We start from the raw sequence: 23,562 nt of genomic DNA, 5'->3' as shown, positions 1-23,562 counted from the left end.
GTATGTCCTCTCAGTTCTGGTATCATCCTTGTGAATCTTTTTTGCACATTCTCTAATGCCTCTATATCCTTTTTATAATATGGAGACCAGAACTATGCACACTACTTCAAGTGTGGTCTAACTAAGGCTCTTTACAAGTTTAACATAACTTCTAACCCTCTAGAAATGAACCCCAGTGCTTGATTTGCTTTTTTTATTATGGCCTTATTCACCTGCATCGCTACTTTTAGTGATTTGTGTGCATGTTGTCTGAGATCCCTTTGCTTCTCTACCCCATTTAGACTCCTATTATCTAAGCGGTATGTGGCCACTTTATTCTTCCTTCCAAAATGCACCGCCTCACACTTACCTATATTAGAAATTGCTTAGAAGAGAACGGTCAGTTCAACTTGCTCTTCCTGGTTCAGCGGTGATATCGCAGCTTCGAATTAAAGGGATATCACCGGCTGCAATCAGTGAAATCATTGAACTTGCTCATCTGCCCAGCTGGACAGTAACTAGTATCAGGACAAAACAGGTACACTTAAAAATATCAGGTCTAAACTAAGTTTTAACAGCGTGGTAAGTTGTAATGACTGCCAAACAACTAAAAATTAACTTTTAAAAATGTGAAGTCTCATTACTCCTTATTTTAATAGTTTTTGGTAATTAAAAAATGTTTTTTTATAGATTAAAAATTTTTTTTTTTTTACTTTTCCCTTCTGTCTCTTTTATTTAATTCAATTATTTCTTACCCTCTCTTTTTCTCGCTGTCTATAACTGTTTTGACAATGATTTTAATGTTGTACCTTCCACTTCCTGGATTTAACAGTTTCGCGGCTTGTCAAAAATGCTGCACTCTGATTGGTCGAGGGGAGAGCGCGATCTTCTTGCTTCTCCCTTGGGTCCTAGCTTTGCTGGAGCTAATAGTCTGCAGGCTATTGTATCACCAGGACATCATGGCTGAACCTCATCTAGTCTTTGCTTGACATTTGCACGTGTGCTTACCATTGGGGGTCACTGAATAGCAGGAACTCTCTCTGATTTCTCCCTCCTGACGCCAGTTGTAGTGTCCCTACCTACGCTCTTGCAGAGATCAGATAATGCAGAAGGGAGCATGATGAGTTCCTGTAGGAAGCTGACCTTGCTGCATACAAAAGGTTGGTGGGATGTTGGCTGATGCACCTCGTAGTCATTGTTATCTCCTGGAGCTTGTTTTTCACCATCTTTGGGGGTCGGAGAAGAGTTTCCAGGAATCCTTTCTTCCCTCAATTGAACATAGGGGTTTTTAAAATCTGTTTTCTTGCCTCTCCCAAGAGATTATCTGGCTGCTGATGAGTGAGCCGCGTTGAAGGTCATGATCCCGAGTTGCAACATTATGAATGGAACAGGCTTAATGGGCCAACTTTCTTTTTAAGTCCGTATTTTTTGTATGTTCATGAACGCAGACTATGCATCAAATCCAGGGCCTACCTGCTTTGTACAGCTCAGTAACACATCACATCCATTGAGCCATTGGAAGTAGATGATTGTGGGAACTCTAATGCAGAATACAATGTCAAAATTCACTAGTACCCATGTGTCCCATGTGTGCATGATGCTGCTAATTAATTTGCCATCATCATTAAACATATAGGTAAGTGGATTAACAGATAACGTACGCATGGCCAATGTGATCACCTGGACTGGTTTCAATCACCTGAGGAGGTTGGAGAGGAATTTTCCCTTATTGGCTATGGACTTTTTGTCTGTTTTTTTGCCTCTCCCAGGAGATTGGATGGCTGCGGAGGGAGGAAGTGTCTGGTCATGATGCTCTCGTATCATGAGTATGGATTAATGGCTTAATGGATCAGCTGGTCTTTTCCTGCCCGTCATTTTTGTATGTTCACATATCAGGTCTTATTTAGAGAAACCAGGGGGCAATTTTTACATATCACATTAGGAAGGTGAGTGAGATAATCAGCAGCGCCTTAAAGAGGAGGCGTGAAAGCGTTAGGAGTCAAACAAAGTAGCAGTTTCTAGCTGCAGGGAAAATTATTGCCGCACCAACGGCATCAAGGAGATTAAATATAGAAGCCTTTAAAGCTCAGACCCACAAGTAACTGCAGTAAAAATGAGAGCCAAACCTGCCTCCAACCTCTCCTGACTGGGGCTAAGGATACTTTCAGTGAACGCTTAAAATGGCTGCCTACCAACTTCGACCGCCCATATTTGCTGAGTCGCAACAGAAACTGGCGATAGCAATGTAGCCACAGGTGAACGTGCCATTGGGGGTCTTAACTACGTCATCTATTCATGAGGCCACGGCCAGATTCCGACAGGAAGTCTGGCCGCCTAAATCGAGATCCGCCCCGAAAATCACAAGAATGGGTGGAAAACAAACAGATGGTCGGCACTTCTGTTTCCCTCATGTTATTTGTCCCGCTATCGCCCCATGGTCCAAACATAAAATTACCCCCCATTAGCTACATTACTACATAAAAATTTAGGGGGCCGAATTTATGTGGCCATTCCAGCAGACTAAACACCAGACTGGTAAAAATATAAAACAATTTGTTACTATATCCTTTTTGTACACTAAAGGATCAGTGGTGATGACAATACTTCAACCTACCTGATAGTTGTGAATAAAGATACTGGGCCTGAATTTCTATGGGTTCTCTCAAGCACCCACTGTAAATTTGGCAGAAAATGTGGAGAATCGGCATAAATGACTGTTTTTAGCCAGAAAACCCCCACATAAATTCCAGGCGTCTGGGTCCCAAACTCCTAGCAATGCATTCCCTTTCTGTTACACCAATTAAGAACGTGATTATCATCTGATTTTATTTCTGTTATTATTGGCCATTCAATGCCAGACTGTTTATTGGACAGTTGATGGAAAACAAATGGTATGTTAGCCTTTATTGCAAGAGGGTTGGAGTATAAGAGTAAGGAGGTCTTGCTGCAATTATATAGGGCTCTGATGAGACCACACCTGGAGTACTGTGTACAGTTTTTATCTCCTTAACTAAGGAAGGATATACTTGCCTTAGAGGGGGTGCAACAAAGGTTCACTAGATTGATTCCTGGGATAAGAGGGTTGTCCTATGAGGAGAGATTGAGTAGAATGGGCCTATATTCTCTGGAGTTTAGAAGAATGAGAGGTGGTCTCATTGAAATGTATAAAATTCTTAGAGGGCTTGATAGGGTAGATACTGAGTTTCCCCTAGGTGGAGATTCTACACCCAGGGGTCATAATCTCAAGATAAGGGGACGGCCATTTAGGACCGAGATGAGGAAAAATTTCTTCACTCAGAAGGTTGTGAATCTTTGGAATTCTCTACTCCAGAGGGCTGTGGATGCTCAGTCGTTGAGTATATTCAAGACTGAGATCAATGGATATTTGGACACTAAGGGAATTAAGGGATATGGGGATAGGGCGGGAAAGTGGAGTTGAGGTTGAAGATCAACCATGATCTTATTGAATGGCGGAGCAGGCTCGAGGGGCCGTATGGCCTACTCCTGCTGCTATTTCTTATGTTCTTATGTTCTCATGGATTAATTGTACAATTGTTCAAATGGAGAAATAGGTCCTGAGAAAAATATTATCCTGCGGCTTTCATCCCTTGGTTCCAAGTAATATCCATGGTGTTTCAAATAAGTGGTGGACCAATTTTAAACCATGGGCTCCCTGAATCAGAAATATTTTGTTTTGTCTGTTTCATGCAATTGTTTTTGCAATGGATTAAAATCTGCAAATCTGACCCTTGTAACAATTTTGATGAAGTTGAAACCAGTTGATTGGAAGTTACTGACCCACTGTAAACCTCTGCGGTGCAGCTGAACAAGACTGTTACCTTGTTAAACCAATGGGGGGCACTTATTGATGACGAGCAAATGCGTCAGCCATTAGTATTGATCTCTGATTGATTAGGCTCACTCTTCTAAAAGGTTGCAACCAGTCAAGTGTTCTCTCAAGTTAACTGTTAACTGACAGTGAGTTACTTTTGAGATAGAAGCAGATTAACTTGGGTAAACAAGGTGTTTTTACACTGATTCTGATTATTATCTCCTTGGAGAAGCCCTTTTGCTCTCTGTTACAGGGAAAAAGTGAAGCATCAATCATGCAGGAGCTTTTGGAAGTCAGTCAGAGTTCAGGTCATTAAACACACCTTCTTGAAAGGCCTAAAAACATGAGCTGATCAATTTGCAGAGTTGCTGTTGAGTGAAATGGACCAGGAGCCTTTCAAAAGTGTCATTAATTTCTCGTCATTCTTTGTGCGAAGCATCTTAAATCATAATAGGATCATCATGGTGCTGATACTGATACCATCCACAAACAGTTTTTGAAAGGATTATGTATTGTATTAGCTGTTATCCTTCACATTTCTTTGCATAGTACGGCTTCAAAACTCACTTTTACGGAGAGAGCTAATAAGGTATGCCGAAAAGCGTGAGTGTACTTTCCATGATAAGTAAAACACCTGCTTTTCACTTAATGCATGACTTGGCTCCTTGATAACCTGATGACAGCCTGACAGCCTTAAAGCAGCTCCTGTGACAGTACAGAGTCCATAAATACAGAAAGGCCTCTGTTCTACAGTGCGATACCCACCTGTAGGCCTCAGTGGGAGAGGGAAATCATGGAATCTACAAAGAATCTGAAGACTTGTGTCATTCATTCAGACTATTTATAGATATGTATATAGTGAGGGCATTAACATCAACAGTAGCTGTAAAAAAATCTGCAGTTACTGACACAAAAAATTAAACACACCTGCTTTCCACGACTGAGATTCTTTAGTTCATTCAGTTAGATATACATCTTAACGAGCTCTTAGAGAAAGTATTCGGAGACTATGCTCCCAGTGCAGAGTCTTTCAATGGAGGGCAGTGCGTCCATTGTGTGGCACTCCTCATTTCCCAGTCATTACCTCCATGCTTGATTCCTCAGTCCATGTTCCTGTTGACCAACACTCCATGCCAAATGAAGATTTATCTCCCTTGTCCACAAATCCTAAGAATTAATGTCTATGGTTTCAAATTCCTTATCATAGAAATGAGGGTCCCTGCGCCCCCTCACCCCCCACCATTACCGTACAAGATAAATTCCTAATCCCATCCAGGAGAAATGAAGTAAGGTGAAATGACGACGACAACAACAACTACTTGCATTTATGTAGCACCTTTAATGTAGTAAAACGTCCCAAGGCACTTCACAGGAGCGATTATCAAATAAAATTTGACACCGAGCCACATGAGATAATGGACAGCTCGTCAATCTAGGTTGTCCTTCTATACCTCTTGGGTAACCTGTTCAAGACCTGTAGAAGCACGGAACAGGTCAACCTAATCACTTTTTTTGCTGCAAAATGGTGCGTAGCATGGGGATCTACGGCAGCAAACTGGAGAAAACAATTACAAAAAGGTGAGCAGAGAAAAGCAACCAGGGGTCAATTTTCCAGTTGTGAGCCATTTTTTTATTGGAGGAGTTGTCTGTGCAATTCATATGGAAAAGCCACAGTGTCGTCTGAGCAGCACTGTGATGTCTCTGTTCATGAAGCAATAATTTAACATGCAGGAAATAAACTGGTCACCAATCCATGTGAACTCTTCTGAAACTTCATAACTACTGCTTAAGAACTATTCAGAAACGTATGTTTTACTGATGTAGAAGCGTCAGTCACCATGAAGGAGGTATTTATTGGTCAGGAGGGCAGCAGCATTTACTTCAGCAATGCCCTCTCCACAATCAACATGCCAGGAAACAAGCCTGGGAGGACATCGTCAATAAGGCCGGAGGAGTATCCACTATCCATAGAACCAGGTAGGGAGTCTGAAATCATTTCTTAAGTCATCAACCACCATGGAATTGCAAAACCATGGATGAAGAGCACAAAATGGACACAGTAGGCATATATACCACGCATGCAAAGCAAAACATTTGCTGATTGAAATAACTGGAGGTAATTTTAATTTTTAGCAAGAGTGTAAAATGGGTGATATTCCATTGTGGAAAGGAAAATCAGGGGAGCTGTATAATGGGCGGCTGAACCAAAATCACCAATATTACACTATCGCCAAAAGTTAAAATTACCACCACTTTCTTTGCTTTTGTACCCTTTGTTACCTATACTTCTGACTCAGTGTAGGGCTACAGCAGGTTGAAGTATTCAGAACCCTAATGTATCAGAAGAAGAAAGACCAGCTTTATTATTATTTTATTCAGTGTAACAGAGTGAGAAAGGGATGATATGTGAGCCATAGGCTTTTGAGAGCTTTGTACCCGCCAAATGGGAACAGCTTTAAGAAATTGTATAAAATGTCAGAATGACCAAGGCAAGCCTTAAGACATATTTAAAGGCAATTAAGGCCAATCAGAAATGACTCCCAGTTGGAAGGATAAAAGGCAGGGAAATAGTTCAGCTGTGGGGGAAGGAGCTAAAAGTGAGAATCTGTATGCTGGAAAGTAATCCCTGTTACTGTTTCGTTCCTCTCTGCACTTAAAGACACAACTTCCGTGGGTGAATAAACCTCATTCATTTTGAACATTAAGCTCTATTGTGCGTGTCTAATTGACCACTGGATCTTGGGCCTGCTTCAGCTTGTTACACCAGCTATAGAATGCATAAGTCTGTGTAATGTTTCTTATGAGTGAAAAGTTGGTAAGTTGGCTCTGTATGTCTGCCTGGTGTTAACTATCCTGGTGTAGACTATCTGTTTCTAACTTTTCATGCCAATGCTGCCTCTTCTTCTGGTGCATCCAGCTCCAGTCCGTTGTGAATCTTAGTCAAAGCATATACGCATTTCTCATTCAGTTGAAGTGATGCGTTCCTTGTTGGTGAGGTTATGTAACGCAGCTAAATCATTCTGCCCACTTTGGTTGGCTTATACTGTAAAACTCCATCCCTGAATGGTCTAGACACCTGAAATTCTTCCTTGAGGAAATGGATTAGTCTTGGAGTGTATTTTCTGTGCACCCATCATTCTGCTGACATCTGCGGCTTGTGGAAAGGGGGATCATGGGTCACATTTTCTACCCATAGTCCAACTTCTGACAAATAGCCATTGCGTTCAAATGCTGCACCCAGAGATTGAATGGCTGAGGATGAAGGAGTCGTGTGTTCTTGGGTACTGTACATTCACGTGTAAGATCCTTTCATTATGTATCCCAAGATACCTGTATATTAATTGAATAGAAGCCTTCATACTTTGTGGTGTTGATGGAAGTGCCCTTATTTCCATTTGGCTGCATTCAAATACATGAGAATGCCAGCAAAGGAGCAAAACTGTTGCTGTCTTTTCAGCTGTTGCTTTGCACCTCAGTAAGAATGAACGAGATTAGGACCCCTCTGGAACATATTGAATACAGTCACAAATTGGTGGACATCATACCCTGGCTAATGGAACTAAATCACCACCAGGTGATCGGAGTAAGCCAGTAGCAAAAGATTCAGAGCAGCTGTGACCTTCATATTTGAACAGTTCTTGTATAGAGGATCACTCTCAAATTATCAGCTAGTCCTTGATGTGGTTCAGTAATTGGAGTACATGCTCCTCTGTTAGTCCTAGATATGATTTTCCAGTCAGTTTTAAGCTGGGTTTATGGATAACAAGGACATGGGCCTTTAAATGATTAGAAACTGCAACATGGCCTGTTTTATTTGGATCTAGTCCACACTCATGAGCTTAACTGATGTTTTTGCAGCAGGTTTGTAAGCTTGTTTCTGACAAAGAACTTTGGTCCATAATGATCCAATTGATGTACTGCTGCTATTTCTGGGTGCAAAAGATTGTTGGAAATATTGCTGACAATCAGAAAAATTAATCCTAAAGAGTATTCCATAGAATTATAGAATGTTATGGCACAGATTCTGGCCATTTGGCCCATCAAGTCTCAACCAGTGTTTTTCTCCATATAAGCCACATAGTGTATTCCTACTCCCCTGCTTGCTCCCCATATCCTACAATATTCCTCTTTTTCAAGCAACCATTTAAAAGAATTTATGAACTCTGCTTCAAGAATGGTTTATGGCAGAGAACTGTACACTCTAATTACCCTCTACAAATACATTTTCCCTAACCTCTCCTTTAATTCTTTTTATGAGTAGATTAAATATATGCCCTTCAATACTATCTCTCTGAATAGACCTCTGGTCTTCTACAATCCCAATATCTTCTCTGTAAAAACTGAGGCCAAGTGCTTATGTAGCATCTTTGCTATTTCCTCACTCTACCACAAGCTTTCCAGCTTCTTCTCTTAGCGAGTCCTACCTTACGTTAATGACCTTCTTACAACGAATGTGACTATTGAAAACCTTTTTATTGCCCATCATTTTGTTTTTGCTTTCATGTTCCCTTTTAGCCCTTCTAATCTCCCTTTTTGTGGCTTTCCAATATACTTGTCCTTGCTTGCACTTCAATTATCACTGCAAGTGTTAAATGCTTCTTTCTTTTTAGCTTCAAGCTTGATCTAATCTCTTTATTTATCCGTAGAGCCTCAGTCTGCAATATACCCCATTTATTCCTCACTGGGTAATATTTAATTTGAACTCATTCTATATCTTGTTGAACTATTTTACATTTACCAGATTTCTGAGAAAGTGTTATATAATTAAAATGTATTGAAATTAAATGATATTGACGATGGTATAAATTTCATTGCATATCCTGAGTAAGTTAGGGGTAGTAATGAAACATTTCTTAATTCACACAATGAAAATTTGCATTAGCTGTGACTGTGGTGCACCGATCTTTAAGGTGATTGGCAAAAGAACCAAAGGTGACATGAGGAGAAACTTTTTTACACAGCGAGCGGTTAGGATCTGGAATGCACTGCCCGAGGGGGTTGTGGAGGCAGATTCAATCATGGCCTTCAAAAGGGAACTGGATAAGTACTTGAAAGGAAAAAAAATTGCAGTGCTACGGGGAAAGGGTGGGGTAGTGGGACTAGCTGGATTGCTCTTGCATAGAGCCGGCGTGGACTCGATGGGCCGAATGGCCTCCTTCCACGCTGTAACCTTTCTATGATTCTATGATCTTCAGTCTCTTTTACTTTGTTTGACTGTGCATTGAACCATTTGGCTTCAATAGTATCCCACCAACAAAAGGTTCATATAATGGAACTTCCTGCACCAGGTGCAGATATTTGGAGCACCTCCAATATCTGACAAGATCATTTGTTTTATAGAATTGTTTCTGTTCAAGATGCGGGGCAAACATTCTGCGCATGGGTTGGGGGGGGTGGTGGGGGAAAGGGGGGAAGAACAAGGCACACAAACGGTGCCTGTATGAAATTATACCAAAAGAAAATCTCTTGCTTCCAACTTCAGACATTGCGACAATGTTAATTGGGGACTGTGCACTGGTTGAATCTGCCAAACTGATCAGTTAATTATTGTCAACTACTGTCAGGCCCATGGGCTGTTTGTGGTGTTAAAACTACAGATTCTTAAGTCTTGTAAAGCAGTGCCTTGCTCTATGGAGAGGTGTGTTCTTGATTAAATCTCAGTGCTTGATCTCCCAGCTACTAGAAGGTTCTGGTTTTTCCAGATCTCTTTCTAACAATTAATGGAATATCTGGTGTTGAAATGTTATTAGAAGGCAGAAAAACTAGGAAATAAGGACAATATGTGCGGAGACAGGCCAACTGATATTTTTTCCAAGGTTTCAAAGCAGAAACCTTGCAGATTGTGTGGGGACTGAGATGCCAAATTATTGTGAGGAGGCAATCAGATAGCAAAAGCTTTTACTGTACAAAAGATGAGTTACTTCAGGATACCCGAGCTTTTTTTTTAAAAAAAGAAGCCAACAAAATTCCCTACACATTCCAAAGCTGTCACTGCACGGTGTCTGTGTTTCTGACAGCTGATTCATGTGTAAATTTACATGTCCTGTTGGTACCAGATGCTGAATATGAAATGCATGCTCCCGCACTGGCAGAGGATACTGCTCAGGCAAATCAGAAAGAACTGTCAAAAACAGATGTCCGTTATGAGAGCTTGCCAAGAGGGTTTTCTGTGCAAGTGATTAGACGTGGATTTTCAGCTCAGGGAGACTCGTGCAAATGAGGCACGGGTGGATCTCACATTCAAACAATACTTAACTGCGTGACAGCTTGGATAATTCTGAGCGGTCACCTGATAGTGTTTTGGGAATGGTGCATTCAAGCAAGTTCAATAAATACAATGCAACACTGGAAAAATGCTACAGGGAGGGAAAAAAACACTTAATTTACACCTGAAGAGTTAAATAAATCTGTTCTATTTTTATTTATGTTAGCAGAGCTCCTGTGGCATTGCTCATGGTAAGTCAGAGAACGCGCTACTATAGAACAATAAGGATGTTGTCGAAAAAGTGTGACAGGAAATAAATGTGACACAGGAAGTGCATGCGATATGCAAAACTGTTAATATACTACAGATTGAACTGCTAGATGAATACACATGAGGGTCAATTCATGACTCAAGCGAAAAAGCCTACAGGATTCCTGCATTGTTCTTTCTTTTAAAGGAAAGAAGTGAGACTGTTCATTTGCAATTTCTTAAAGAGCAATGATCTTGAAATTCTATAGTGGCATTATGAGAGAAATTTTCCAAGACCAGCATCACTAGTGGGGCCTCACATGCAGGACACCCAACAGTTCATTGGGTGTCCTGCCCATGAATTTCCATCCATCAATGCCTCAATGGATGGAGTTTTGTGTGCAATGCACCCATGATTTTCCAGTAAGCCACCGGCTGTGTGTAAGACGTCAGCAGTGGTGCGAGTCTTGGAGAATTTCAACCTACAGGTACAAAAAACACAATGCATTCACCTGAAATTCATCTCTTCACTATTTTAGTGGTGGCAATAATCCATTTATGGATTAACATCACCATCAAAATAGCAGAGAGAGGAATAACATATCATGTGACAAAGTAATTTCATGCCCTACATTTTCTCTGGAGAAACCTCTATTTGTACTGTTCAATAACAGTTTTATTATTTGATTCAGATTAATTTATTAAGTTACATCCTTTCCTAATTAGTATAGTAAGAATGCACCAGGTTCATAACTATGGCTCAGGGTCCAGAAGGGTAGGCCCACTGCGCTGGTGGAATTGCAATGGGGCAGGACTTCCAGCGGTCAGTCTGGTCCGGCTTTGACGCCATCCAAAATCTGGTGTAATTTACTTAGAGGGGTGGGTGCCCACATTGTTTATGACACTGTCTTCAGGGGAATGTCCCCGTGTTCCATTGGGGAGGTGACCCTTCTGGCCAGAGTGTGGACATTTCCAGAAACAATGGTTGCAGTATCTTTGTTGCTACATTGAATTACATAGAATTTACAGCACAGAAACAGGCCATTTGGCCCATTTTATGCCAGTGTTTATGCTCCACATGAGCGTCCTCCCACTCTATTTCATCTAACCCCTTCAGCAGTTAGCAAACTGGCATTGGGTCCACACTTCCACACTGGTATACTACATACACCTACGTCGTATGGGCAAACTATCCCATGCTGCCAGAAAGGAAATTCCACCCCTTATAAGATATTGAGGAAACTCTGAACTGGAGGTCAGCAGAAGCTCTGTGGAATTTCGGGTCCAAACTGTATAGGGAGATTTTAAACGATGCTGCTACTAACCATTCATATTCGCATGCTCATTGCAAATTAGAGCTGATGTATTTACTAAACTTTTCTAATCTACAAGTAATTCATTTAGGAGAGTCAAGTCTGTTCTTTCCCTGCAAACAATGTTAATACTGTGACACCTTGCATTATAATTGATAAGATTTCTGATTTAAAAAATTGTCTTTTCTTGAAATATGATCGATTCTGTGACCTAGTGCTCCCAGGGAAGAGCAGAATTTTCAGGGATATTGGCCCTGATATTTACGGGGGAGGTGTATCGGCCGGGAAACCCGGAAATGCGAGTTTTCCGGCGGCAGGACCTCATTTAAATTTTCCGACTCTGTTTCCTGTCCGGCAGCCGGCCAGATTTAGAGTCCGGCGGGGGGGAAGGCCTGTGGCACGAGGCCAAAGCTGGGGAGCAGAGAGGAGGGAGGGAGGGAGAGATTGTGGGTCGGAGGGGGGACATCAGCGGGTGGGGGGGGGGTTGCCGGGGAGAAGATCACGGGACTTGGAGGACGTCGGGTGGGGGTGGGGTGTGGAGAGGAGATCGCGGGCCGTGGAGGACATTGGGGGGGGGTGGAAGCGGAGAGGACATCATTGGCCATGAGTAGATTGGGAGGAGGGGGGCCGCTGGAGAGGAAATAGTGGGGTGGTGGGCCTGAAGAGGACCTGGTGGGCCGGGAGGGACGTTCCGATCATGGGGGGGTGGGGGGGTGGCGTTCCCATTGTGGGGGGGGGGGGGGTCCCATCACGGGGTCCCATCGTGGAGGGGTGAGTTCCAATCCCGGCGGTCCGATCATGGGGGAGGGTCAGCGGATTGTGGGGAGGGTAGCCAATCGTGGCAAGTTTGCTTGGGAGGCCAAGGGGGAAGCACTCCTGCTCATCCTGGTCCAAAAGCAGTGTTGGAAAGGCACTTTACCTGCTGGACCCGGCCGTTCTTGCCACCCTTTAGCTGACGGGTTTCCTGAGCCCTAGGAAACCCGGCCCGCAGCTGAGGCACGTAGCCTCAATAAAATATTTACATTTCGGGCCCGCCTCTGGAGACCAGGTTGGTCGCCCACCCCTCAACCTGCCTCCGTTAAAACCAAAAGTGGATGGGTTGGGGGTCGGGTTTCCCATTTTTGAATTTTTAACCCCCACCTCGCCCCTCTACTGACCATCCTGGGGGTTTAAAATTCCCCGCATTAAGCCTTAGGGAAGCTTTTCAGAAAGAGATGCCTTATCATCAGAAGGTAGATTCTCAGTAATCACACGGGGGTCGAATTTCCTTTTGAGAGGTAGCAGGAGCATAAGTGTTTAATATGCATTAAGAGAAAGTAAAATTAGAAGTTTGTAGTAAAGTACCATGTGTTAACTTATGCATAAGTTTGAAAATTGGCTCCTGGGAATAAGTGTATTGCACAGACTTGGTGTCTTTTCATTGTTAACTGCTTGTTAAGCAACAATTCAAGCTAAATGTGCAAACTTCCTTAAGATTTACTGCTTTCTCAAATCGCATGAATTACTGCCATTTTAAAGTGGAGTGCTTCTGTTGCTATTCAGTTGGAAAGGAGATAAGAATACCGGCCATGTTGACCAACACATCACTTATTTGTTTGATACAGTGGTGGCCAGCACACTGGTTGATACACTAGCCTGGAATGAGCTGGAGGCAGAAAACATTGAAGGCAATGGCGATCGTGACTGCCACTGGAAATTTCATGCAGGTTAGCAGATGGCAGAGTTCTCCAACTAGTTCCTTGTTGACTTATGCTCTCTTGGCCAATGCTGTCCCGGCCAGACGCCCACCTTCCACCCTCAGTAAACTTCAGCTCATCCAAAACCCTGCTGCCCATATCCTAACTCGCACCAAGGTCCATTCACTCTTCACCCCTGTGCTCTTTGACCTACATTGGCTCCCGTTCCGACAACATCTCGAATTTAAAATTCTCATCCTTGTGTTCAAATCCCTCCATTGCTCACCCCTCCCTATCTCTGTAATCTTTTCCAGCCCTACAACGCTCCGAGATCTCTGCACTCCTCCAGTTCTGGCTTCTTGCCCATCCACGCTTTCCGTCAGCCCACCATTGGCGGCCATGCCTTCAGCAGCCTAGACCCTAAGCTCTGGAATTCCCTCCCTAAACCTCTCCACCTCTCTCTCCTCCTTTAGGTGCTCCTTAAAACCTATCTCTTGACCAAATTTTTGACCTAATATCTCTTCATGTGGCTTGGTGTCAAATTTTGTTTGATAACACTCCTGTAAAACGCCTTGGGACATTTTACTACGTTAAGTGCGTTATATAAATACAGGTTGTGTTGTTGACCTAGACCCAGCAGATGCCGTTATCCTTGATCATTAGGAACATAGGAACATAGGAACAGGAGTAGGCCATTCAGCCCCTCGTGCCTGCTCCGCCATTTGATAAGATCATGGCTGATCTGTGCTCTAACTCCATATACCTGCCTTTGGCCCATATCCCTTAATACCTTTGGTTGCCAAAAAGCTATCTATCTCAGATTTAAATTTAGCAATTGAGCTAGTATCAATTGCCATTTGCGGAAGAGAGTTCCAAACTTCTACAACCCTTTGTGTGTAGAAATGTTTTCTAATCTCGCTCCTGAAAGGTCTGGCTCTAATTTTTAGACTGTGCCCCCTACTTATAAAATCCCCAACCAGCAGAAATAGTTTCTCTCTATCCACCCTATCTGTTCCCCTTAATATCTTATCAACTTCAATCAGATCACCCCTTAACCTTCTAAACTCCAGAGAATACAACCCCAATTTGTGTAATCTCTCCTCGTAACTTAACCCTTGAAGTTCGGGTATCATTCGAGTAAACCTACGCTGCACTCCCTCCAAGGCCAATATGTCCTTCCGAAGGTGCGGTGCCCAGAACTGCTCACAGTACTCCAAGTGCGGTCTAACCAGGGTTTTTTATAGCTGCAGCATAACTTCTGCCCCCTTGTACTCTAGTCCTCTAGATTATAAAGGCCAACATTTCATTTGCCTTCTTGATTATTTTCTGCACCTGTTCATGACACTTCAATGATCTATGTACCTGAACCCCTAAGTCTCTTTGGACATCCACTGTTTTTAACTTTTTACCATTTAGAAAGTACCCTGTTCTATCCTTTTTTGATCCAAAGTGGATGACCTCACATTTGTCTACATTGAATTCCATTTGCCACAGTTTTGCCCATTCACCTAATCTATCAATATCACTTTGTAATTTTATGTTTTCATCTACACTGCTTACAATGCCACCAATTAGCAGGGATGGGCAATTAATGCTGGCCTCGCCAGCAACACCCACATCCCATGAACAAATAAAAAAAAGGTAGGTGTGCAAAGGCTTGTAGATATGATGGGTGCCACAATGGCAGCTGCAGTCAGTACAGCTTAGATACCTACTGATCTCCCCACCATGCCTACTTTCATCTTGTATCACTTCAACATTGCATTAATTTACTCGGGGTGCATTCGGATCAACTCCAATCATAACCTTGTTTTCAATGCTGCCGAACACAGCAGTCTGCAACTTGTACCTAAGTGCCTTGTGGCTCCATGATCTCCAGTGAATGTTGATGGTGGCAGAAACCTTCTTCGTGTGATCTGATTCTTCATCTGTTCCTATTCTACGGAAGTGCTATAAGTGAAGACTCAGAGGTAGGTCAGGCCATTTAGCTCCTGCAGTTGGTAAGTCTTTAAGATGAATAACTGCATATAAAAAGGTTATCTACAAAATAATAGTTTAACATAGGGATTGTGAACATTTATTATTTTCCTTTCGACAAGATAGTTTACTATAATATCTACTGTAAATATACATGTATAAAATGATTGTTTACTTGCTTGTTCAACTGTCGTATAATAAATTCAGTTGATAGTAAAAGTCTGAAATGAAATCTGATGTTGTGGTGCTGTCCTACTTGTCAAAGACATAAGAAAGGATCCTGTGGGATCCACAGGATAGATCCAGTGGCCAAGGGAAGTTTTACAGAAAAGGTTTTCTGTTCATTATCCTGTGACCAAAACTTATCTAGATATCATGGGCCAGCAAATATACCCTCAAAGCCACAAAGAGAGAGTAACTTAAAATATAGAATAAGAAAGGCAGAAAATATCCCAATACATAATGTTCTACTGTCTTATCACTACTGATGTTCATTTAAAATAAAAATATAAAATATTAAAACAAAAAGAAGTTTAGTAATATTTATGAAACTTTCCCCAACATAAGCTGTACCTACAGTAAAGGTTCTCCAAAATGCGACATGTTTTTCTGCCCATTATTTTAACAGAGGAGTTAACCTACTTAAATTAAAGAGGTTTACACCTCTATTAAAAAAGTAGAAAGAGGAATTTGATACAAGTGTGTGAAGCAATAACATCGAGTGTAATTTCCAGGCTCTGGTCCATAGTTTTTAATGGTATGAGGGTCAACATTTCATTTGTGAATTAAATTGAATTTTTCCACTTCCCATGTTGCGTAATTAATTTCTTTTATAGCTTTTTTTATTAACAATAAACCAAAAATAAGATTTGCCTGCTTTCAAATAGTGTGGGGGGATTATAATATACTTTGATACAGGTCTGAAATATTGCTAATATTCTCCTAGTCTGAAATATCAGATCTATGAGTACTGATGTGAAATTCACATAGATAAAATAATGATACAGTGACTAACATCAGCAAAAACACATCACAGGTATATGAAGACATATCTTGTTATAAAGACTACATGCCCAGAGAGACTGAGACCACAATATGTTGCTGCTGTCACCGTAGCATTTCGTACCATGAAATTTCTCTATTAATAATGACTGATTCCCATGAGGCTTACACTTCAAATGAAATCTCCAGCATGACTTAACTTGGTATTCCAAACACATACACTGTTCAATTATGAAAGACAAAGTATTCCAAGTGATGCAAAGTAGACTGTACTATACGAATTAAGTGAAGGAGGTATTTTTGTACAGCTGTTCTATCAACATGAGAAGTGGACATCCTCACAACATGCACTGGCCAGGAAATTCCTCAGAGCTGCTCCAGCTCCTCCGCCATAACTTTGACGGGAGTGCGGTGGAGCGGGAGCAGTTCCAAGGAATTTCCCGGCCATTGTTTTGATTCTTTGAGGAATCCCCAAAATACTCCACTTCTGCTGTAAGCTTGCTTGAAGACACCTATGTTTCCCTTTTAATGACTTCCAGGACCAAACTGAGTTTGCAAAGAACTCAATGTGATAACACGGTAAGATAATTGCTGAGCGTTATAATGATGTACTCACCACGCACAGACATTGGGCTGGATATTGCTACGAAAATGATTCTTTCAGTGCGAATGGTAAAGCAATTTCCGGCGAGTTCACATGCACAGTTAAATGTGGAAATCCAGAAGTTGCTCTACCAGATGCCCAGATCCTTCATAAGCTTCGCGGGAAGGACAACTTGCTGGCTGACTCACTGTTCAGATGAATGGAACGACGTGAAGTTCCTACACTGCCCTGATGGATATGAAGTAATCCCGCCAAAAAAAGGCATATCAAGTTATTTAAGTTGAAGTATCTTTTTAACGGCGTGGTAAGTCTTAATGACAGCCAAACAACCTCTCTGGCACTGAAAATTACCTTTAACAAGTTTGGAGTCTCATTCCTTCAGATTTTAATTGTTGTTGGAAATTTCAAAAGAAAAGGTTTACATTTTTTTTAACTTTTTCTTTTTGTCTCTTTTATCTTTGTCTCTTAATTCAATGTTTCTTACCCTTTCTTTATTTTGCTTTCTGTAACTGATCTGACATTGAATTCACTAGTCTAACTTACACTTCCTGGTTCCGACTCTTTGCTGCTTATCAGATGCTTTAATCTAATTGGTTTAGGGGATACACAGTTGCTTGCGCCTTTCACACAGGTCCCAGATGCCCTGTAGAGAGCCCCGCGCTGGATTCAGCCCCTTGAGAGGAACTTGCTTTGAAAAAAAACAAGAAAAGTTTATGGGTAAGTGCGAGTCCAATGAGCAGCAGGCACCATTTGTCCGCTGCTCAAAGAAAAATCCAGGCCCCTATGTTGTGCAGCCAATGTCATTGAAAAGATACGTCACAAACAGAAACAGTCCAAGGTGATCCAGTAGGATTGTAAATTGCTGAACAAGCTACAGGATGACATTAAAAATAGACCTACTCTCAGTAGAGATTTTTATTACACAAACACAAAAGCCTTTAATCCCAATTACAATTTTAGGCAATTTTGAAAGTTAACGGCCCCAAAATTACACGCTGAGATTCACACTGGATTGTCACCAATGAGCTGGGACTTGCTCCCGCCAATGCTCTGCAGTGCTGACCCTGCTATAATTCATGGGGTCAGCTCATTCAAGTATCTACCTGTAGTTCTCTAGCGCAATTCCAATGTAAAACAGGAGTGCTTTGCTGGGGGTGTTTGGAAATTAGAGTGCAGCCAAGTCTGGCTGAAGAATGCAGCAGAAGGCTAGGGGAGCAGTGGGTAACTAGGAAAGTGTTCGACCCAGCACCAGGCCCAGTATGGACCAGGGGGCTCACCATGCTTAAGTAATTGGGACCAAACATCCTGCAAAATCATCCCAATGTGACTCCGGCGAGTGCCAAGCTACTGATTCATGCTCGGATCAGAAGATTTACCCTAAGCATACTTTTCAGGGTTATTGAAATAAGTTTAGGAAGATTATTCAGTGGCACACTCCAGAAACTATAGAGCTTTCTAGAGTTAAGCAAATTCTCTGAGTACTTGGGATCTACAACATGGAACCAAACTTTCTAATGACCTTGACACAGTGTCCTAGCTAAGGAAGAATCAACTCATCACAATTCCAGGACAAGTGTTGCTTCTTGCAGTAAAACAAGGATCTATCGCTCTGAAACGTTTAAAGGGAAATCTTGACACTGATTACCTTAATTTTTTTTTCTTACCAATTTTCTCCCATCTGCTCCTCTCCAGACAAAAATTGACAACGAGCCATAGAAGGAGACATTAGGACAGGTGACCAAACGCTTGGTCAAAGAGGTAGGTTTTAAGGAGTGTCTTAATGGAGAAGAGTGAAAGGTGGAGAGGCAAATAGTTTAGGGAGGGAGTTCCAGAGCCTGAAAGATGGCTGAAAGCATGGCCGCCAAAGGTGGGGCGAAGGAAGTGGGGATGCACAACAGGCCAGAGTTGGAGGAATGCAGAGTTCTCGGAAGGTTGTAGGGCTGGAGGAGGTTATAGAGATAGAGAGGGCTGAGGCCATGTAGGGATTTGAACACAAGGAGGAAAGTTTGAAAATTGGTATCGGTGGACCTGGAGGTAATTATAGGGCAAGGCCACATTACTAATGTGTGCGGAGCGCAGGAATGGTGCAGGCCAAGTAATGTTACACAGGGGCTGCATTATCAGCCCCTATTGTTCGTGAAGCTCATTTATAGGAAATAGATACATTTATAAAATGTATCGGTGGTATGTGCTCTAATGCAAGCTGTCTCCTTGCTGGGAATATCTTGAACATTTAAACTTGCATGCCATTTGTATGGTTGTTTATGATTTTCCTCCCTGTCTCTTTTCCTTTCGATGCAGCACTTTCCCATCATGGTATCAAACATCTATACAATTATGTGTGATCAATACCAAAGGCAATCCCTGTACATTATTTGTGAAGTATGCAGTTCATTGATTCATGCTGCATGGACAAGCAGTTCTGGCATCATGAGTAAATTTAGCTCCAAATGTAAAGTTTAAAATTAAATGAGGAGTTTTGTAACGGTAGTTATGTAGAAGAATTGTTGTTAACAGAACAATATATACCATGCATTGTTCTTATTTTGTAATCATGCATGACTTATAAAATGTTAGGATCTCATTAGTTTCATATTAAGGGATGAATAATCAACCAAAAGGACCAATGTTATTTCTAAACTTCCCAGGATGGCTGCACTATTGGATTAAATAAAAAAATAGATTGGAGTGAGTCAGACATGCTTTGAAGTAAAATTTGAATAATTAAGCCAAATGTTATTTTACTAATTTGTAATTCTAAGTGCACATGAGTCATACACATAAGTGTGAGTTCAGTCCTTGTCAACTTATTTTGGTTGTAGTGGTGGCATTGCACATAGCAACATTTATTTAAATATAGAAGAACTCTGAATTACTAATACTTATATAATCATTCCAATTTTATCCCTCTAATTCTTTATGCTCTGAATAACAATAGACTACCATTATTTAGTAAAATGGCTCCATATCTGTTTCAGTTCAATGGCAGGTTTATTATTTTTTTCCCTTTTCAAGTAGGATCTGGATACTGACATCTTTGATGGAAAAAAAGATCCATGGAATAATTTCTTGTCAAGAAGGTTGTGTTGTCATTCACTGGTTTTGTTGGGATGTGAAAAGGAGCCACTTCACAGCACAGTCAATCAAGAAAACAAAATTTGCTGAATATGTAATAATCATTTAAAGTCTCAATGGTTCTCTGACTCCTGACTTCATTCATTCTATCTCTGAAGATGTTTTGTACCCAACTGTGTCATTTGGAAAAAAAAATGACCATTTCTGACCTTGAATAATTATTTGGCAAACTGAATCTTCCCAGGTTCATAAAATCTCTGAGTGAGTTGGAGCAAACAATCACTTAGGGATGGGCAATAAATGCTGGCCTTGCCAGCGACGCCCACATCCCATGAATGAATTAAAAAAAACTATCCTAAAGCTAATTAACAAAGGCTAACCAGACTCTTCCTTTGCTGAAGACACAGGAGTGTGTGAGGAGTGTGCAGTATTTTAGCACCCTCACAGGCATGCACTATTTTAGCACTCGCAACTATGCACTACCTAGAACACTCATTGGTATGTTCTACCTTAACACATTCACAATTATGCACTAATATTGAGGCATTTGGGTCCAAAATCTAAGATGTGATAAACGCTGACATCAACTGAAGAGGCAAGGGCAATTTGATAGCTGCCTGTCTGTTTTTATGCTTCTCAGTGCATACTGCTATTTCAACCTTGGCTCATTGGTAGCACTCTTACCTTGGAGTCTGAAAGTGTGGGTTCAGGCTCCTCTCCAAACACTTGAGCACATAATCTAGGCTGACACTGCGGTGCAGTACTGAGGGAGTGCTGGAGTGTCAGAGGCACTGGAGTTGGATTTAACTCCCCCGCTGGGTGGAAACACTGTGTGGGAGGGGTTAAAATCATTCGAGTGCACTTACTGGCCCGAGATCGCTCTGTTCCCGCCCGACGCCATCTCATCTTCGCCGACTTTCAAGTGGGCCGAGGCCCCACTACATGCAGGCAGAGGCCTAATTCAAATGTAAAAGTTATGGCCCGCCTTGTGGCAAAACTGCCAGTGAAACCTGGCGGGAAGCAGCAGTGTGACCAGAAGAGGCTCAGGTAAGTTTTACTTGTTGCTGTTTGGGAGGATTCTTTGGGGGCCAGGAGGAACAAGAGTGCTCCTCCGGGCCCTAGAAGGAATCCATAGGCTTCCCTTGCCCCCACCTTCCCTCTCCCTTCCCACACTGGTATTTGCATATGAACCCTTCTCCCACCACTTACCTCATGCTGGGTACCATTGCCTTGGGTCCCTGACGGCTTCCTGTTCCTGTCCTAATTCCCACTCCCGCCTGCCAGCCATCAGGCAGGAGGCAGATTTGAAAAATTTAAATCTGGCCTGACTGTTAAAATTGCTTCGTTCAAGACTTCTGGGTCTGCCACCCACTTTGGGGCTGCCCATGGACCGATGCCACTCCAAGTTAAAACCCACCCTGATTTTTTTTTCAGATGAGATGCTAAGCCAAAGACCTGTCTGCCCCTTGGTGCTATTTCAAGAAGAACAGGAGAGATCTCCTAATGTGCTAGTCAACATTTATCCTTCAACCAACATCACCAGGTTATCTGCTCATTTATCTGATTGCTGTTTGTGGGACCTTGCTGGCCCCAAATTGGCTATTGTATTTGCTTACATTACAACAGTGACAATATTGGAAAAGTACTTCATTGGCTGTGAAGTGTTTTGGGTCATTCTAAGGATGTGAAAGGCACTATATAAATGCAAGTTCTTTCTTTCTTTTTTCCTTTGGTGTAGGAGGCTAAGTCCTGAAGATGCCATTGATTTTTGCAAGTAGCGACCAAATCTGAATCCCTCCATGAAATTGTCCTGATTGTGCTTCTGAAAAGCAGGTTGATTTTCAAAAGTGGCAGCTCTTTCCATTATCACCAGGGAGAGAAGGTTAAAAATAAATGTTCTGCCTAAATGAAGTGGTGTTATCTTCATGATCTCTTTACAAATTCCAATACAAATTTCAGGCAAATAATGAAAATATTCTCTATCTTCTTGTGGGGCGGTAGCCAATCTAACATCAGTTGTAGGCTTCTCCAGAATGACATATTACATGGCAGTCTGGCAATGGTCAAATGAGACCTCCTATCTTTTGGCTTCGCTCTCCTGCTGCAAGGCCAAGTTGGCTGAAAAGAGCCCAGTTCATTCATTCCAACTGGATTCCCTGCTATGTTATTATCCTAGTTCTGATTTAGCAATTTTGATGAAGTGAAATCTGACAACTGAACTCTCTGGTGCACAGCGTCGTGAGCTGACTGAGAAATAAATCCATGGAGAACCTTTGGGCAGGAAGTTTGGCAATGAATTATATGGAAACAAGCCTTAAAACTCAAAATGATTTCTATGTGGGAGAAAATGTCATCCTTTTTTTGAACCAAATGTCAATCTAGTCAACAATGCAATTCCTTCAATGTCTTCAACTCAGAGCCTTATTCATATCTGTCATTTGTGAAGACTACTTCTTCCATCTAATCAAACTGTCAGAGTTTCGGTCTTTCGGATGAAACGTTAAACTGAGGCCCTGTTGGGGGATAAATATTGGTCAACACACCAAGAGAACTGCCCTGCTTTTGTTGGAATAGTGCCATGGGATCTTATATGTTCACCAACGAGGGCAGATAGGGCCTTGGTTTAACGTTACATCCGTAAGACGGCACCTCTGACAGTGCTTTAGTTAGGAGCATAGCATTTTTCCTGCAATAGGGATAGACCTGATGGATGCATTCAAAAATGAGAGGGGAAGGATTGTTCCCGGCCTTCCATCTCCTGTCGCTGGTATGACAACACCTTCTGGGTAATTTCTACCCCCTCCGTAACACCACCTGCTTCCTTGCCTAGGGATGTTGAGGTCAATTGTAACATACTTTTACTGATACCGCAGATTAAGGATGGGATTTTCCTGGTCGACTTGATTCAGTTCCACATGGGACAGTGCATTGAGCACGGAGGAGGGCTTTCTATCACACTCAGTACCTACCATTGAGGTTCTGGCAAGTGTTACTACATTTATCTAGCTATTTCAAGGCAGCTATTATTTATTTTACACACTTACATACTGAGTAATAGTTTATTCCAATAAAGTGGTAGAGGGATGAACTTTGATTTCGAGGGATGAAATTCAATGGGATGAATGGCCCTTTCTCATCCCTAACCCTTAAGTTGTTGTGTCTTGCGAAGGTATCTGAAAACTACTTGTTACATAACAGGGGTAATTTTCCTACTTTATGTATTCAACAAGGAATCTTGTCTGCTGCAGATTTTCTACTTGCCAGTTTAAGTCATCGGAAAATCATGCTCAAAGATTATGGGCTAGAAATTCGGCAGTGCAGCGCCTGTTTTTCAGGTGCTACACGGCACCTGAGGCCCCAAAATGGCATCCGGAACACGCGCGCAGGCTTCTAGCGTGACGTGCGCCAGACACCATCTTGGTAAAGGGGTTTGCGCAGATGCAGATAACGAATGCCGGCAGCATGTAAAGTAAGGAGAATATGCATTAGATCAGTGTGCAACGCTGATGCTCCAGCTAACACACTGTCTTAACCACGACCAGCTGAACATGTCTTAGACGGCCTGGAGGATCCCGTCCACTCGTGCTATTTAAAGGGACCGTGTAGGACTTACAGGTTAGTTGATGGATTATTGCTTATGGCTGCTGTTG

General features: G+C 42.0%; 1 long non-coding RNA gene across 4 annotated transcripts in view; it reads left to right on the top strand.

Moving 5' to 3' along the window:
- Nucleotides 1-23,562, top strand: part of LOC137301872 (uncharacterized) — a 135,494-nt gene that overhangs the window by 105,941 nt on the left and 5,991 nt on the right. For 2 of the 4 annotated variants that reach the window (XR_010958375.1, XR_010958379.1), the window contains exons 7-9: nucleotides 13,183-13,284; nucleotides 15,087-15,224; nucleotides 21,347-21,455. This is a non-coding gene — a long non-coding RNA (uncharacterized lncRNA). Of the gene's footprint in view, nucleotides 1-13,182; nucleotides 13,285-15,086; nucleotides 15,225-21,346; nucleotides 21,456-21,650; nucleotides 21,811-23,562 lie in introns of those variants that run through there. The other 2 variants (XR_010958377.1, XR_010958378.1) reach the window with 2 other exon arrangements.

Source organism: Heptranchias perlo, chromosome 34, assembly GCF_035084215.1.
Source record: "Heptranchias perlo isolate sHepPer1 chromosome 34, sHepPer1.hap1, whole genome shotgun sequence".
In the NCBI taxonomy this organism is placed as follows: Eukaryota; Metazoa; Chordata; class Chondrichthyes; order Hexanchiformes; family Hexanchidae; genus Heptranchias; species Heptranchias perlo.
This window is presented reverse-complemented; position numbering and strand designations above follow the sequence as displayed.